The sequence below is a fragment of the Eptatretus burgeri genome, chromosome 1 (assembly GCF_056783735.1).
Source record: "Eptatretus burgeri isolate ZD-2024b chromosome 1, Ebu_testis_v1, whole genome shotgun sequence".
In the NCBI taxonomy this organism is placed as follows: domain Eukaryota; kingdom Metazoa; phylum Chordata; class Myxini; order Myxiniformes; family Myxinidae; genus Eptatretus; species Eptatretus burgeri.
In genome coordinates this window covers 123,640,651-123,656,366 of record NC_140961.1, presented here as the reverse complement: position 1 = coordinate 123,656,366, position 15,716 = coordinate 123,640,651, and the positions used below count along the sequence as shown (strand labels likewise).

Genomic DNA, 15,716 nt, shown 5'->3' with positions numbered 1-15,716 from the left:
GTTAAAAAAAATCCCTTGAAGGACGTTGTGATCTATTTGATAATTACGGTTGTACCACACTATATTTATGGTTTCTCAGGTGGACAAGGCAGGTGTAATATTTCGGAGCCGCTCTCACTCGTTCCTTACTGACAGTATATCAGCTTGCCCTTATCCCGCCTCTCTCTATTTCTCTGATGATGGGTTAATGTCTGAAATGTCAGCTTCTCCTTGCTTCCCACGACGGTCAGCATACCTCGATCGATGTTGTGTTGATTTCATTTGTCGTTCTGCCCATCAGCCGACGCAGATCGACATTAGTCTTCACCAGCAAAACTAAATTTTCGTTCAATATAAAATCGCTGTTGTTGTATTGAGAAGCAGGAAATCAATTTATTCATAACATGAATGTTGCAGCAAAAATTGCTCATGCTCTTTCAAAGGTTTGAGCTGCAAAGCAGCTTCAGATTCTGGATATTTGTTAGCTTGCTCTCTTTGCAGAATGCAGCCTTTCTCTTTTCCTTAAGAACTGTGTTGTTTGGTGCTATTATTTGTTTTGCATAAACTGTCTTTAGACAAATGTATTGGGATCGCAACAAAAAAAATTAATAATAAACGAGACTGTTGTCGTGCATTGCACGATACTTGCGAAATCCAAGTAATCAACAATTGCCATGGAAACAGCAATTTGGCAATTTGAAAAATTTGACCTCTCAAGTATTTTACATGATTGTATGTTACGCACAACAGATTTGGCTGATACATTTACTAATTGTGACCCAATAGGTGTTGTACATGTTTTGGATGACCTTGACCAAGTTTTAATTACATATTGTTGTGGATTCTCGCCCGCCGGCGTGCGAACGACCGCGTCCACCCAATAGCAGCCGCTTCACCCACAGAACGGACAATCCAGTCGCGGCTTCCCGGATCAATGCCGAAAACCAGCCACGGGTGTGTTTTTAACCACACCACAACCTTGTCCGTACTCTACCCGCGCTACAGGGTCTGATCGCCAAATCTTCGATTTACCTAATTAATCGCGTGGGTAGATTACCGAGAGATTGTACCTCAACGAGGCCCGCTTGGAAACGAGCCGCTTAAGCAGCTCACTTCCTTTTGGGATAACCGAGCGGGGTGTTATCGCGAGCCCTGTTAGACCCAATCACTTTATCGCTGATTTAAAAACCAACTATATTCCGAGTGCAATATGGCTGTTCAATTAGGGAAAGCGGACACAACGAACGCGTTCACATTTAAACAAGCACATTTATTTCACACACAACACATATGCAATCATGTATCAATGAATGCACGTATGCAATCATGAATGCACTCAATGCAAAACACGCATGCAGTTATGCAGTTATTTAAAGCAAATGCGGGTAAGGGACAAAACACGAGCAAGACAAAGAGCTACCACCGTCTATTTATTATGTACAGTCACTTATCGGCAGTTCTACTTACGGACATGGCGCCACAACGTTCATTCAAAAGCAAGGAAAAACCCCAGGACAGACGAGGGGTAGACTGGACCCCTTGGGGTCTTTACATCACGGAGCCGTATCGACCGCAAAGGCTCCGCGAGACCGAGCTGGCTACCTTCACCTCGCTGGGGCGACCCGCGACGTCCCGTCTCCATGACCTACGGTAAGGCACGGCTCGGCAGGCCACGCGCCTTGGCTCCGCTCTCTCCAGGACCCTACCCCGGCTCCACTCACTGCCGACCACTCCGATACGACACCCTTCTCACCTTTCCACACACCTCCACAACCTCCAGCAGCCGACGACTCAGAGACTGACCAGACCCGCGCGTTCAGTGCGCCCTTTTATATCCACGGCGCCTCGCCCCCCTTTCGCCCCCTTCCTTCCAGCACGCGCGTGAAGCTTCCAGAAACAGGACACCTTCCTCGCCGAATCGGGGTTTTTCGTTTACCTTTTCCTTTTACCGATCATTGCTTTCTTTTCCGCACATGTTTGTCGTTCAGGGGGAGGGGTGAGGCCGTCGTCCGTTCTCCTCCGATGAATGCCAGGCTTCTCACAACCGTGCTGAGGTGGCAACGGGGTGGTGGTTACGGTGGTCGTTGTCATAGTGGCGTGGCTGGCATTATGGTGGCGTGGCTGGCGTTTTGTGGTGGTCTTGATGGTGGTGTGGCTGGCGTTAGTGGTGGTCGTGAGGGTGGTGTGGTTGGGCGGTTGTGGTTAAGGTGGTTGTGTGAAGGTGGTGATGGAGAAGGTGTTGGTGGTGGTGGTTGTTGTGAAGCGGTTGATCAGAGCGATGTTGGTGGTGGAGGTGGTGGTTGTGAAGCGGTTGGTCCAAAATAACGAAAGCAAAAGAAAAATGGCTAACTCAAAGATCACAGCCCGGTACATGAATAATTGTCCGCTAAACATCGGTTTGGAAATCTATCTGAACACAGACTTATCGACATAACTGATCTCAGGACCTATATGGTGCTCTGCGAATTTCCACAGCTGTAACAATATACTACATAGACGTACAAATAAGCTGCTTAAGTTTCAATTTGATATCTTGAAAAATAAATTCACAAAAAGTCCCATTTGAATGGAAACTGTTGACGTGTCAAAAAAGGTTAATTCGATCTTTCGGATTTTTGGTGAACCATGTCTGTGACCAAATATGCAAATCCTGTTCAAATTTCAAGTCGTTAGGATTGAAATTGATATTTTTATGACCCTGAACTTTGACCTTTTGACCTTAAACAATAGCCTTCAGTGATGCAAGAAGCAAACCTTGTTCAAAATTTAAGTCCATTGGATAAAAATGAATGATTCCATGTGACCTCGTCCTTGGACCATTTGAGCTTTTGACCTCAAAAACGATGTCCTTCTTGGTTATCATTGGTAAACCAATTCACTGACCAAATATGCAAATTCTGTTCAACCTTGTAGAGTACTCACCCTCTGGGTCAGTGGAGTTTGCACATTATTTGCTGAAAAAAACGTGGAGTCTATATTGCAAGAAGACTCTTTTGATGTTTGTGTTGTGTGCATCTGAAGGGGTCCAATAAGTTTCGAGGGTTTGCCGGTCTAAACGTCGAACTTTAAGGTATCTAAATGGTCGAAGTGGAACAAGAGGCTATAAGGGTTTTATGGGGTCTAAGGAGGGTCGAATGGGTCTAAATATCAAAGCGTAAAGGGGTCGAAGTGCTTTGAAGGGTCTTACAAGGTTGAAGGGGGTCTTAAAGGGTCAAAAGGGGTCTTGAAGGGTATTAATGTCTAAAAGGTACATTCCAATGGGATTTGATAATTGGATGTATTTAATAGACGTAGTCAAGACCCAACAATAAGCAATTCATAGATGTACTCACGGTCCAACTCGCATTCAAACAGTACGTTATTAAAAGACGTATTCACATGGATCATCCGAGCAAAGACATTGCCGAAGTGAAGACTGTGGAAGGCTCTTGACAGAGGAGTCCAAAGTGAAGGCCCGCTGGGCCGGTTACTTTGAGCGGTTGTACCAGGCTGATCCACAAGCTGTCGAGTTGGCCATCACAGGTGTTACAGTCATTGTTGCTGACCCTCCAATCAACTATGGTCCACCTTCGTTTGTGGAAACACAGACTGCAGTAAACCTGTTGAAATGGGGTAAAACTCCAGGGATCTGTGGCATCCATGCTGAATTTCTTAAGGCTGGTGGAAATGCTGCACTCGTGTCGTTGCATGCAGTTCTGTGCTCTGCGTGGAACACAGGCATCATCCAAACGGACTGGAAGAGGGGCCTTGTTGTCCCTTAATGGAAAGGGAAGTGTGATCGCCAAGACTGCAACAACTACCGAGGGGTGACAGTGCTCTCAGTGCCGGGCAAGGTCTTTGCTCGGATATTTATTGATAGGGTTTGCCACAATCTGCTTGAGCACCAGCGTCCAGAGCAGTCAGGCTTTACACCAAAGAGGTCAACAATTGACCGTATCCTTGCTCTTCGGGTCCTCTCCCAACGCTGACGAGAGTTTTGGCAGGGGCTGCTTGCAGCTTATAGTGGGGCAACTTAGCTAATTATAGCATAACATTTGTGCATTTTGTGAGGAAAGCACCAAATTTGGCACACAAGTTGCCTGACATATTATGAACAGATTTGGATATTGGGCCATCTCAAATTCAGCCACTGATGGCTGTGGCAGCCATTTTCAACTGCCATCAAAAATTTTGAGATGGCTCAATATCCAAATCTGTTCATAATATGATAGGCTACTCGTGTGCCAAATTTGGTGCTTTCCTCACAAAATGCACAATTGTTATGATAAGTTGCCCCACTATTATGTTGATCTCTGTAAAGCGTTTGATTCAGTGAATTGGGATGCCCTCTGGAGAATTCTTGGTCTTCGTGGGGTGCCACCAAAACTGATCTATCTGATGTCTGAACTCTCCACTGGTACTGAGAGTGCTGTGAGATGTGGTGGTACCATCTCTGACTTATTCCCAGTTGTTACTGGAGTTTGTCAGGGGTGTGTTCTGGCCCCTACACTTTTCAGCACTTGCATGGACTGGATTCTGGGGAGGATGTCATTGAGATCAGGCTGTCGTGCATCATTTGGGAATGTCAAGATCTCTGACCTTGATTTCACAGATGATGCAGTCATCTTTGCGGAGACTTTAGATATCCTTTTGGGGGCCCTCGAGGTGCTGAATGAGGAGTCAGAGCTGCTGGGATTACGGGTTTCCTGAGTCAAAACTAAGATCCAGGCTTTCAATGACATCTTGGATGCTACTGTCCTGTCTGTGCCTGTTTGTGGTGAGGATGTTGAGGTCGTGGAGAGATTCACTTTCCTTTGCAGTGATATTCATGTCTCTGCTGGCTGTGCGTCAGAGGTCAGCAGATGTCTATGTCGGCCCTCGGGAGTCATGGATTCACAGGATCCTGGTGTGTGGCACTGCCGGTACTTGTGCCGGAGGACGAAAGTCCGAGTCTTCAGGTCCTTGGTACTTCCAGTCTTGCTCTATGGATGTGAGACTTTGACTCTGACCAAGGATCTGAGATGGAGACTTAATTCCTTTGGTACCAGGTCTCTTCAGAGAATCCTTGGCTATCGCTGGTCGGACTTTGTGTCCAACGAGCGGTTGCTGAGAGAGACTCAAATGAGATTTGTTACCTGCAAAGTCCATGAGCGTCTGCTGCGGCTGTATGGACGTGTGGCTCGTTTTCCTGACGCTGATCCCGCTCACCAGATTCTCTCAGTGAAGGAGTCTTGTGAATGGAGGACACCAATGGGCCAACCACGTGCCTCGTGGTTGCAGAAGGTTGATCGGTATCTCAAGGAGATAGGGTGGGCCAGGCATCTTCCTGGGGGATGGCCAGATGGAGGCCCCTGGAGTACCGGCGGAAAGTGGATGCAGTGACGTGCTGCTCTGGCGCATGTGACCACGCCTGACCTGACCTAACATGGGTCGACCGAGGCTTCACCTCGATGAGGATATCACCGTCCACCCATGTTTTTCTATTTTATATGTCATGTATATCGATATCAAGTCAATTGGATGAGAATTCATGATTTATGTAACAATGACCTTTGACCGATTGACCCCCCCCCCCAAAAAAAAAAATCCAATCGGAGTACCTTGGGTTTGAGTTAATAAAAACAATAGGATGAGGTCGTTGGGTTTGATCCTCTGGCTGAGTCAAAAAAAAAAAATTCACACGAGCCCCACACAGGAACTTATCCCTGTTTATTCAATTGTATAGATCAGATTTATCTCACACACACGTATACACACCTACAAACTTGGGGTCTGCCGAGCAGGCATGTAAGATGTTTGCCATTATTAAGTTTGCAGTGTTGGTGTGAGAAAGACGTTATCCTGAAGACTCAATAGCTCAGTAGGCTGTTGCCATCTTAACTATGAGGTCCTTAGGTTTGAGTCTTGGGTTGTCAGAATTTTTTTCATACGAACCCCACACAGGAATTTATTCCTGTTTATTACGTATATTAATTAATCGTTTTCCCTCAGGAGTTTTCTGAAAATTGCAGTTTAAAGAATGATGTTAGAAGATGATAAATGGGGTTTCTGGGACATACATTCAAATGAATGGGGGAAAAGGGAAAAACTTTCTGACTCAAGCTCCAAAATCCCAAAATAGGAGACTGATTTTCTCCCCACCTATCCCCTTCCCTCCCATACAAGCAAATGTAAAATTGAGACTATGAAAGATTGAGACTTACTGATAAAAGCACTTCTTCCCTTTTATATTTTCATTCCACTAATAGAGCAAACCAACGAATATTTGTCCATGTTCTACTTCAGGGAATAACGTAATTTTCTTATAACATTCACTTCCATCGAGTACATTCACATAGAATAACTTGGAATTTGGCTCTTGGTATGTGTCTTTGTTGTGCAGAAATGAAATGATAAACTTCTCTTAATGCTCTTACATGACCACCTCCTGAGCCACATATCATTTTGAGATTGCAGTAAATTGTTTTTCCATTGTTCAATTGATAACGATCAAAGTTTTCAGTCCATTCAAGGATATTAATTTTTTTTCTTTACATCCTCCAACTTATTTTAATTAAATTTATCCGCTTATTTGTTTTATCTACTTTTACCCCGGTTATTTCTTCAAGAAGACTTATTTGCTATTTCTCACATTCTTTGTTTCCCATTTAAATACCAAGGCTGATTACATCTCCACTCTTTGGTTTGGTTATTGCTTGGTTCCATCATTTATAAATCAGTAAAAAGATGGCGGTAGCCTGTTAAAATTCCCAGCCTAATATCTTAACACATACTTATTCCCATAAGGGAGACGATTGATTCCATTCTCTAAAATATATCTTTTATCATCAAAAGCTCCTCATGCTTTCTTATTCATCTCTTCTGTAAATAATTGATGTTTATAACTTCTTATTGTATTCATTTTTCTGTACTCTTCCTTCTTTAAGGTTAAACAGTTGTCATAATATTTAAAGTTTATTGTTTCCTTGATTATATTTTTCTTTATTCCCTTTAGCTTCTTATTACACCTTTCAATGTTATTATCAATATACGTAAAAGCATAAGACTGATCTCAATCCTATAAATTCACTCATGACCTTCCCACCCAATTCATCTTTAAACTTACCAATAACCTTTTTATTCTTTGATGAAAACTACACATCACCTGACTTATAATTACTTGTATCATATATATATATATATATATATATATATATATATATATATATATATATATATATATATATATATATATATATATATATATATAATCAATCATATCCTCAACTTCATCACTTGTCTTAATTTCTAATATAAAATTATCTGCATCCATAAATAACAATGATACATTATACGAATACTTTGATTTTAAATTATTATAGTAAAAGTCATACATTAACGACTTTGACAAGTCAAGAATTGATGTTCCTATATAAATAGGTTTATCCATTTCAATACTCTTATTTTTTTTTTCAAATGAATAGCACAAAAGTTCTCTGAAAACACCTCCGCTCGCTCAAAACTTGGTCTTCAATTAACTTTGAAGCCCCTTTCCAAGATGTAGCAAGTCTTATGTTTTGTCGATTCCTAACATTTTCCATAGTCTTTCCAAATTCAGCATTATGCATTAATTTATAAAAGTCCTTCTCAAAATCTGCTTTTGCTTCTGTTCTCCTTTTTGTATTAAAATCAATATACTTCTTTAACCAACCGGGTGTAGTTGCGTGCGCCTGTAATCCGGCTACTCAGAGGCTTGGGTTGGAGGATCGCTTGAGGACGGGTGCTCTGCGCTGGGCCGCGCTATGAGAGGGTGTAGGGCAGCCCGGAATCATGGCGAAACCAAATCCTTATCCCTGTCTCTTAAGAGGCGACCAGGGTTGTGTCAGGAAGGGCATCCGGCATAAAACCTATGCCAAATCAGTATGCAGATCATAACGGATGATCCGCTGTGGCGAGCCCGAACGCGAGCAGCCAGAAGAAGAAGAAGAAGAAGAAGAAGAAGAAGAAGAAGAAGAAGAAGAAGATACTTCTTTAACCAATGACTTTGTTTAAATTTCAAAATCCTATGAATTTTCCTCACTCTCAACCCAGCAGATAAATATTGTCTCAAGTTCCTTTGATGCAAAACATAACTTTCTTTATCATTTAATGTAGTAAGTGTTTTTTCTGTAGATTTACCTTTTATATTAAATGACTGTTGGTAATGACTCAACCATTCTTTTCTTGGACTTTCTTTATCTGGGGCATAAAGTAGGTCTTTATGTTTGTGATGAAGTTCTTCTGGATATTTTAAATCAACCTCACATTAATATCCAACTTCAGCTTCATCCAATTCTTTTTGAGAGGAGACAACAATGTCTTGTAAAACTTTTTCATAATGTTTTTCTTTAACCCATTTAAGTTTTCCCAAAGGTAAAGATTGAGACATAGCCCACCCATACAAATTGCTAGCATCATAATACATCAGTTAAAAGTTGTCCTCATTCTTATTATAATTAGGAAGATATTTGTTATTTGCTTTAGCATATCTCTTGGAACATACTTGAGATATTCCTCCTCTTTTAGCCTTCTCTATCATTAAAAGCATATCTATATCACTGATTAATTCCAAATTCTGTTTTGTCATTTTTAACATAGTACTCCAAGCCAAACCCCGGGCTGTGTAATAGTGAGCGGGGTCTAATCCATAAGAATTTTTATTTTGACAAACTGTTCTAAAAGTTTCAAACACATCAGCCAATAACAATACTTCAGTTTTAAGATAAAATCATCATATTATCCAAGATTCTTTAAATTAAACTTCTCCCAAATCTCTTTAGCTTGTGTCCATCACTCCATCAGAAATGAGTTTTATTCAACTTGCTATAGAAACTTTCCCTTGAAAGAAGTTGTGTTTCTTTAAACTTCTCAAATGAATCCATGCAGTCATACGGATATATTCCCTTTTGTGATAAGAGATCAATATCTTCTTGATTTGAGAAATGTGATTTAACATTCTTTAAGTTTTTAATATTTGATGCTAAGTTATATAATCTACTTGCCATAAACTTGTATGTGTCAAGAAATCTGATATGGGTTATGGGGGATGTATGAATTATTTTTGTGAATGAGATGTATTTTTGATCTGTGTTAGGAATGGCAGAAATATCTCCAGATGTCTTTGAAAGTTCATTTATAAATAGATGTGTGTCATCGTGAGCGTTGTTGTGAAGAAAGACAGGAATAAAATTTGGAGGCTTGAAATTAAGATTACAACGGGAATGAGCTGGTCCTCTATATTTTCCAGTCAGATGACAATGATCCTGAACTTTGACCTCACTCCCTCAATTTTCACCTCACAAATATGACAGATACTGTTCTTTCTCAATTCCCTTTTCTCTCCCTTTGTTAATGACATTGGTTTATAGGTTTCAACCATTATTTCTCATCGTCTTATGCAGTCTTTTTCCAATCGTCTTACAAACGCCTCTGAGGCATCTTCTCCTCTATAAAGTCCTAACTTGTATTCATCACCAACAGATGATTTGATATAATAACAGAAACCACAAGCAGTATGTTTTTGATATTTATTTGTGTATGATTTATTTGGATTTGGAGAAACAGTATCTATCTTTTCAAGGATACTTTCAAAATCAACATATATCAAAAAAGGGTGCTTTATAGATTTGTTAAAATCTTTGAATGATATGTTTGAACCTGCTTTTGGTAAATTGATTACGGTTGATTTATGATTACTACAATATTTTGAATGTTGATTTAATCGTTCTTTTGTGTGAAAGGAGTTGAGACATCTCTGACAAGGATATGTTTTAAATTTTCTCTTATATAGTTGTGATTTGGTTTTAAAATGTTGATAAATTTTTGATGAAAGCATAATGTGATTTTTCCTTTGAAGTAAAGTAGAGAAGGTCAATGTGTTTTTCATCATTTTTATAGTTGTTTGAAATTTTTAATATCTGAACTTTGTTTGTATCCGTTAATCCATATACATTAACAGATAGATTATTCATTTTCTCAAATTTAGGAATATCTCAATGACATTGGAAACTTTAAATCTTTAACATTTAATGTATTCTCGTCGTTCTTATAATGTTCAACCCTTTCAGGTTTCCATTGTGGAGGATGTAAGTGAGCAAGAACAGACCATAGAAAACATTTATTATCTTTGTTTTGCATATTAACAACTGCTTTCTTAAGTTTTATCTCTTTTGGTAAATCAATATAAGAAGAAGCTTGAAGAGGATCTGATTTTAAGATGTGTATATCTAAAAGGATTATTTTTGTAATTGCAAATCCACTTCCCACTACAGTGTTATCAACATCTTGTTCTTGTCTCTGGAGTTCATCCGAAACATCACATCTTACAAAATCTTGAAATGATGAGATAAAGTGAGGGTTTGTCCTCGTATAGGAAGTAGTTTCATCACCTTCTCTTACCATATTCAATTGTACTCCCATACAAAACTTAAAAGTTTTCATTTCACTTAATGTGTTTTTAATTATAGTTTCAATACTTTGTTTAACCATATCAACAGCTTCCATGATTGAAGATGGTCCAGGGTCTTGAAAGCGAAACAATCTTATTTTTATATATCCTTTAAATGCCCCATCAGTGTTTTCAATGGAGAATTTTGTTGCACATTCCCTTTCTTCATTGTTGTTGTGCTTGCGTGATAGAAGGTGTTTATTGTCATTCTTTTTTAAGAATATCATTATCACATCTATCACAATGTTTTGTTTCTTGATCAAGTGGAGATATTTGGCTGAAATATTGAATGGGTGTTTATTGGTTTGAAGGTTTTTTTTTTTAATAACATTTATATTCATGATTACAAACATTGCAGTGGGTTGTATTCACCATATTTATATAACAAAACTTTGCTTAAAATAAAATTTTCTTGATACAAATTCCGTTTAATTTATAGGTGAATCTTTTGTGAAAACCATTGTATCCTCCAACTTTTTCACTTAATAAATACAATGTGTCGAGACACAAAAGACAAGTTTCAATCAATCTCTTCATTTGTAAAAGATACTGAGAAATATGTCGAGGATGTAAAATTGAATAAAGATAAATATAACAGCTATTGGATAAAAACAATTATGGTGAATAATATGAGTTCTTAATTTTCCTTTTGTGGAATGGCTTTTAGTATATCTGGAAGAACATCAATTAAAGTATCTCTAACAAAAGTTTCTCCTCTCCTTCTGGTAATATATTCAAAACTTGAAAAAGCAATGAAACAAGAAAAAGTATCAATAAAGAAAAACCTTATGGATGAAGCTTTGGAAAGAAAAGATAAGACCATCTGTAATATGCAACGAGAAATTTGTATTTTTTTCAACAACCCAAAATATGTAAATCCTGATGAAATAAAGGATGTTAATATATGAGGTGAAATGATATTTTATTCAATAGTTGTTAAGGACCATTTTAAAATTACCTTTAATATAAAAAATGTGGTAGTTGAATCTGTTCATGAAAAAAAGGATATTGATATAGATGGTAATGTTTTTTCGACTAATTAAATATGAGTTATTATTCAACTGGAGATTTTTAAGATTATGAGAGTGATGATAGTATCTCTGTTGGAACAGAAGACAGTAATGATACCGAGAGTTTGTGTTCAAACAATAGTTATGAAAGTAGTTTTATCGATGATTGTGAAAGCACCAATGAAAGTACCGAAGATGAATTTTATTTGAAGTAAAGTTTTACTTTATAAATATGAATAGTTTACTAGATTTTGAGCCTCTTGAATTTTCTGATTCTCCACTTGACAAATTTGAGAATTGTTCTGCGTGTGAAAGACAGGGATGAAACAGAGTCAAAAGCCTATAAACAATGTATGTTCTGTGATTATCTTCTCATTAATGATAATAAAAAATATAAAAAGGAATATAATTCCTTGAGATTTGCACCAAAAATGAATTACTCTACAAAATTGATTCGAGAAATTAAGGTAAAGTATGAGGGTGATGATACACCTTCTCTTACAAGAGAAGAGACAACAAATGATGACCATGTTTCATGGATTGAAGATTTATATGATAAACAATTGTCATTTTCAGAGAAATATCAACACAAGATATTGTTTAAATAAAATAATGGATTATCTTGAAATTAAACCTGAACTTCAGATAAAACAGAGTTTCCAAAAAAGGCAATAAAAAATTAAATAACCTGTTTTACAAATATAAAAATGAATGATTTTTTTACCCATTTGGGAAAATAAGATAATATTTCACAACCATAAAAATCTTCCAAATTCATTAAGATAGTTGGTTGGTTCAAGCGGATGTGGAAAAACCTGCTGACTTTTAAAGATGCTCCTTACTCCCAACTTTTTAGATTATGATAATTTAATAACTTTCACAAAGTCGAGTTTTTAACCTGAGTATCAACTACTCTTGCAAGGTTTTAATGCTGGTCTTCAGGTCAGGTCAGGTATGGGAGCATGTGCCAGAACAGCGCGTCGCTGCGTCCACTTTCCGCCGGTACTCCTGGGGCCTCCGTCTGGCCATCCCCCAGGCAGATGCCAGGCCCATCCCCATCTCCTTGAGATGATGGTCAACCTGCTGCAACCACGAGGCACGTGGTCGGCCCATTGGCCTCCTCCACTCACGAGACTCCCTCACTGAGAGAATCTGGTGAGCAGGATCAGCGTCAGGAAAACGAGCCACATGTCCATACAGCCGCAACTGATGCTCACGGACTATGCAGGTAACAAATCTCATCCGAGTCTCTCTCAGCAACCGCTCGTTGGACACAAAATCCGACCAGCGATAGCCAAGGATTCTCCGAAGAGACCTGGTACCAAAAGAATTAAGTCTCCGTCTCAGATCCTTGGTCAGAGTCCAAGTCTCGCACCCATAGAGCAAGACTGGAAGTACCAAGGACCTGAAGACTCGGACTTTCGTCCTCCCGCACAGGTACCGGCAGCGCCACACCCCATGATCCAGTGAATCCATGACTCCCCAGGCCCGACCCAGACGTCGATTGACCTCTGACTCACAGCCAGCAGACATGAATATCACTGCCAAGGTAAGTGAATCTCTCCACGACCTCAACATCCTCACCACAAACAGACACAGACAGGACAGCAGCATCCAAGATGTCACCGAAAGCCTGGATCTTAGTTTTGACCCAAGAAACCCGTAATCCCAGCAGCGCCGACTCCTCTTTCAGCACCTCGAGGGCCCCCAAAAGGATGTCTAAAGTCTCCGCAAAGATGACTGCATCATCTGCAAAATCAAGCTCCGAGATCTTGACATTCCCAAACGATGCACCGCAGCTTGATCTCTTCGACATCCTCCCTAAAATCCAGTCCATACAAGTGCTGAAAAGTGTGGGGGCCAGTACATACCCCTGACGAACTCCAGTAACAACTGGAAATAAGTCAGACATGGTACCACCACACTTCACAGCACTCTCAGTACCAGAGTGGAGTTCAGACATCAGATCGATCAGTTTTGGTGGCACCCCACGAAGACCAAGAATCCTCCAGAGGACATCCCGATTCACTGAATCGAACGCTTTACAGAGATCAACATTGGCTGCAAGCAGCCCCTGCTGAAACTCTCGTCTGCGTTCGGTGAGGACATGAAGGGCAAGGATACGGTCAATCGTTGACCTCTTTGGTGTAAAGCCTGACTGCTCTGGACGCTGGTGCTTAAGCAGATGGTGGCGAACCCTATCAAGAATTATCCGAGCAAAGACCTTGCCAGGCACTGAGAGCAGCGTCACCCCTCGGTAGTTGTTGCAGTCTTGGCGATCACCCTTCCCTTTCTAGAGAGGGACAACAAGGCCCCTCTTCCAGTCAGTTGGGATGATGCCTGTGTTCCAGGCAGAGCACAAAACTGCATGCAACGACACGAGTGCAGCATTTCGACCAGCCTTGAGAAGATCAGCATGGATGCCACAGACCCTGGAGCTTTGCCCCGTTTCAACTGGTTCACCGCAGCCCGTGTTTCCACAAGCGAAGGTGGACCACAGTTGATTTGAGGGTCAGCAACAGGGATTGTAACACCCTTGACGTCCAACTCGACAGCTGGGGGATCAGCCTGGTACAACCGCTAAAGTAACCGGCCCAGCGGGCCTTCACTTCAGACTCCTCTGTCAAGAGCCTACCACTCTCTGCTCGAACTGTAGTGCTCCGAGGGATGGGCTTGGATGAACGCAATGCGCGAATTCCCCTGTAAGCGGGACGAGAATCACCTGTCCACAGGTGATGCTCTACCCCCTCACAGATTCCTCGCACATAGGCCTCCTTGTCCACCCTCAGTGCATGTACAGTTTTACGCCTCAGCTCCCTGATCAGCTCAGCTCTGCCATTCAGCCTGGCCCTGCGACTCTGGTCAATGGTATCCAGTGTCCCTTGAGAGACAAAATTCTTCTTTGCCCTGCGGTGAGCTCCAAGACATCCACCGGCAACATCAAGGACGATGGTCTTGAAGGCACTCTACAACTCTTCAGGATCCCCCAAAGCACCCAGACCCCCCAAGTGTCCACTCAGCCTGTTCGCAAACTCCTCAGCTACTCTCTCTCATCCCTGAGCTTGCCAACATCCAGCCTCGGCTGGGATGGTACCATTCTCTAGGATTTAAGGTGCAGCTTTAGAGTTGCTACAACAAGCCTGTGGTCAGTATTGAGGAACTGAGCACTCCGGTAGACCCTGCAGTTCTGGTTCATCCTCCAACGACGGTCAATGAGGACATGGTCAATCTCCTTTGCCACACCGCCAGCGTTGGAATACCAAGTCCAGTGATGAGCTTGTGGGCGCTGAAACCATGAACCAGCCACCCTCAGTCCATGACTTCTTGCAAAGTCAAGGAACTTCGTGCTATTCTGGTTCATAGTTCCTGACCCATGGGGACCAACACATGTCTCATAACCATCCCTATCAGTTTCAGTCGATGCATTGAAATCCCCCAAGACAAGAAGTGTATCTTGTCTGGGGCACTGATCAACCACAGACTCGAGCGTGGCGTAGAATGCATCCTTCACGGTGAGATCACTCGCTTCAGTCGGAGCATAAACAGAGACCAGGGAAATGACACTGAAGGAGTGACGAATCCTTAATCTCATAATACGCTCGTTGACCGGTGTTACCTCAATTATCATTGTGGTCAGCTTATTGGACACAGCTACAGCAACTCCTTGGGTATGGTAACCATCAGAGCGACCAGACCAATAGTAGGTGTAACCACCCACCATTATCTCGCCGCAATCCGGTCTCCGAACCTCAGAGAGAGCTGCAATCCCGATGTCCAAACGCTTGAGCTCAGATGATAACAGAGACAGGTGATCATCCTCTCTTAGGGATAGGACATTCCAGGCACCCACCCGAAGGGACCGCCTCAGGTTAACCCAAGAAGACCGCCGTCTGGTGGACGACACCTCAGCACCACTCCGACACACTCTCCCGCAATCTGACCCAGGGATGTTACCCCGTGGTTTCCCTCCTATCATCAAAGATTGGGGGTCCCGAAGGCTTTGCCCCAATCCCGTCATCCGGTGAGCTGCCCTGCGAATTGAAGCTGGACAGAAGGAACTCCCACGGAGTGGGTTTTCAGATTTTTTTTTGCGTTTTTGCGTTTTGTGGAATGAAGGGTTTTACGGTGGCCGGAGTGCAAATCCTGCCACCAACCTCCTCATAAAAAGTAACCCAACTACAGGAGGAAGTCCGCAGACACAGTTGGGCACTAGATATGGATGGCCGTTGGCTCACAATGAGCTCCTCCGCCTTTTGACAGGTTTTGTTTTTAATCCTGCTGGG

At 41.5% G+C, this 15,716-nt stretch overlaps 1 protein-coding gene across 6 annotated transcripts in view; it reads left to right on the top strand.

Annotated features, from left to right (window-relative positions):
- The window catches only part of MSRA (methionine sulfoxide reductase A), a 389,740-nt gene that overhangs the window by 183,617 nt on the left and 190,407 nt on the right, over window positions 1-15,716 (top strand). The window lies entirely within an intron of this gene.